Source organism: Theropithecus gelada, unplaced genomic scaffold (genome assembly GCF_003255815.1).
Source record: "Theropithecus gelada isolate Dixy unplaced genomic scaffold, Tgel_1.0 HiC_scaffold_5185, whole genome shotgun sequence".
NCBI classification, from domain to species: domain Eukaryota; kingdom Metazoa; phylum Chordata; class Mammalia; order Primates; family Cercopithecidae; genus Theropithecus; species Theropithecus gelada.
In genome coordinates, this window is record NW_020261796.1 from 1 (window position 1) to 3,261 (window position 3,261).

Below are 3,261 nucleotides of genomic sequence, written 5' to 3' on the forward strand. Positions count from 1 at the left end.
CCAATTCCACAACAACTGTCTTAGGGAAAGGCTTCTTGAGGGGAAAGCTGTAACTCTGTGAGTTGATTTCACAGAACACAAAGAAGTTTCTCAGAAAGCTTCTTTCTGTTTGTTATCGGAGTATATTTCCTTTGGCCGTATAGTTTTCTCAGAAACTGATCCGATATATCTGGTCTCAGATTCCACAGAAATAAGGCTAGCAAAGGGATCCACGACATGCAGATGTAACGCTGTGAGATGAATAAACAGAACACTAAGCAGTTTCTCAGAAATCTTCTATCCAGATTTCATCTGAGGATATTTCCTTTGTCAGCATACCACTCTATTGGCTTAGAAATATCACTTTGCAAATTCCACAAGAACTGTCTTAGCGAAAGGCTTCTTGAGAGGAAAGCTGTAACTCTGGGAGATGACTTCACAAAACACAAAGAAGTTTCTCAGAAAGCTTCTTTCTCTTTGTTATCGGAGGATATTCCCTTTCTCCCTTTAGTCTTCAAAGGGATCCGAAATATCTGTTCTCAGATTCCACAGAAATAAGGCTAGCAAAGGGGATCAACGAAATACAGATGTAACTCTGTGAGTAGAAGTCACACCTCACAGACGAGTTTCACAGAAAGCTTCTTTCCAGATTTCATCTGAGGATATTTCCTTTTTCAACATAGCCCTCTATGGGCTTCCAAATATCACTTTGCCAATTCCACATCAACTGTCTTAGCGAAAAGCTTCTTGAGGGGAAAGCTGTAACTCTGTGAGATGATTTTACAGAACACTAAGCAGTTTCTCAGAAAGCTTCCTTCTCCCTGTTATCGGAGGAGATATCCTTTGGCCCTATAGTCTTCAAAGAAAGGGATCCGAAATATCTGGTCTCAGATTCCACAGAAATAAAGCTAGCAAAGAGATCCACGAAATACAGATGTAACTCTGTGAGATGAATAAACAGAACACTAAGCAGTTTCTCAGAAAGCTTCTTTCCAGATTTCATCTGAGGATATTTCCTTTTTCACCATAGCCCAGTATGGGTTTCCAAATATCACTTTGTCAATTCCACTAGAACTGTCTTAGCGTAAGGCTTCTTGAGGGGAAAGCTGTAACTCTGTGAGATGATTTCACAGAACACAAAGAAGCTTCTCAGAAAGCTTCTTTCTCTTTGTTATCGGAGGATATTTCCTTTGGCCGTATAGTCTTCTCAGAAACTGATCCGAAATATCTGGTCTCAGATTCCACAGAAATAAGGCTAGAAAAGTGATCCACGACATACAGATGTAACTCTGTGAGATGAATTAAGAGAACACTAAGCAGTTTCTGAAAAAGCTTCTTTCCAGATTTCATCTGAGGATATTTCCTTTGTCACCATAGCCCTCTATGGGCTTCCAAATATCACTTTGCCAATTCCACAAGAACTGTCTTAGTGAAACGCTTCTTGAGGGGAAAGCTGTAAATCTGTGAGATGATTTCACAGAACACAAAGCAGTTTCTCAGAAAGCTTCTTTCTCTTTGTTATCAGAGGATAATTCCTTTGGCCCTGTAGTCTTCAAAGAAAGGGATGCGAAATATCTGGTCTCACATTCCAAGAAATAAGGCTAGCAAAGAGATCCACGAAACACAGATGTAACTCTGTGAGATGAATTAACAGAACACGAAGCAGTGTCTCAAAAAGCATCTTTCCAGATTTCATCTGAGGATATTTCCTTTTTCACCATAGCCCTCTTTGGGATTCCAAATATCACTTTGCCAATTCCACAAGAACTGTCTTAGAGAAAGGCTTCTTGAGGGGAAAGCTGTAACTCTGTGAGATGATTTCACAGAACACAAAGAAGTTTCTCAGAAAGCTTCCTTCTCTTTGTTATTGGAGGATATTTCCTTTGGCCCTATAGTCTTCAAAGGGATCCGAAATATCTGTTGTCAGATTCCACAGAAATAAGGCTAGCAAAGAGATCCACGAAATACAGATGTAACTCTGTGAGTAGAAGTCACACATCACAGAGCAGTTTCTCAGAAAGCTTCTTTCCATATTTCATGTGAGGATAACTATTTTTTCACCATACCCCTCTATGGGCTTCCAAATATCGCTTTGCCAATTCCACAAGAACTGTCTTAGTGAAAGGCTTCTTTAGGGGAAAGCTGCAACTCTGTGAGATGATTTCACAGAACACAACGACGTTTCTCAGAAAGCTTCTTTTTCTTTGTTATCGGAGGATATTTCCTTTGGTCCTATAGTCTTCAAAGAAAGAGATCCGAAATATCTGGTCTCAGATTCCACAGAAATAAGGCTAGTAAAGAGATCCACGAAATACAGATGTAACTCTGTGAGATGAATTAACAGAACAATACGAAGTTTCTCAGAAAACTTCTATCCAGATTTCATCTGAGGATATTTCCTTTTTCACCATAGCCCTCTAAGGGCTTCCAAATATCACTTTGCCACTTCCACAAGAACTGTCTTAGCGAAAGGCTTCTGGATTGGAAAGCTGTAACTCTTGGAGATGATTTCACAGAACACAAAGAAGTTTCTCAGAAAGCTTCTTTCTCTTTGTAATCGGAGGATATTTCCTTTGGCCCTATAGTCTTCAAAGAAAGGGATCCGAAATATCAGTTGTCAGATTCCACAGAAAGAAGGCTAGCAAGGAGATCCACGAAAAACCGATGTAACTCTGTGAGCACAAGTCACACATCACAGAGCAGTTTCTCAGAAACCTTCCTTCCAGATTTCATCTGAGGATAATTCCTTTTCCACCATAGCCCTCTATGGGCTTCCAAATAGCACTTTTCCAATTCCACAAGCACTGTCTTAGCGAAAGGCTTCTTGAGGGGAAAGCTGTTACTCTGTGAGATGATTTCACAGAACACCAAGAAGTTTCTCAGAAAGCTTCTTTCACTTTGTTATCGGGAGGATATTTCCTTTGGCCCTATAAGTCTTCAAAGGAATCCGAAATATCTGTTCTCAGATTCCACAGAAATGAGGCTAGCAAAGAGATCCAAGAAATACAGATGAAACTCTATGAGATGAATTAACAGAACACTAAGCAGTTTCTCAGAAAGCTTCTTTCCACATTTCATCTGAGGATATTTCGTTTTTCACCGTAGCCCTCTATGGGCTTCCAAATATCACTTTGCCAATTCCACAAGAACTGTCTTAGCGAAAGGCTTCTTTAGTGGAAAACTGTAACTCAGTGAGATGATTTCGCAGAACACAAAGAAGTTCCTCACAAAGATTCTTTATCTTTGTTATCGGAGGATATATCCTTTGGCAGTATAGTCTTC

General features: G+C 39.9%; 1 pseudogene; it reads right to left on the reverse strand.

The window, feature by feature from the left end:
- Positions 1-1,337: 1,337 nt before the first annotated feature.
- LOC112617852 lies at positions 1,338-3,194 on the reverse strand (annotated as a pseudogene).
- Between the last annotated feature and the right edge of the window lie 67 nt (positions 3,195-3,261).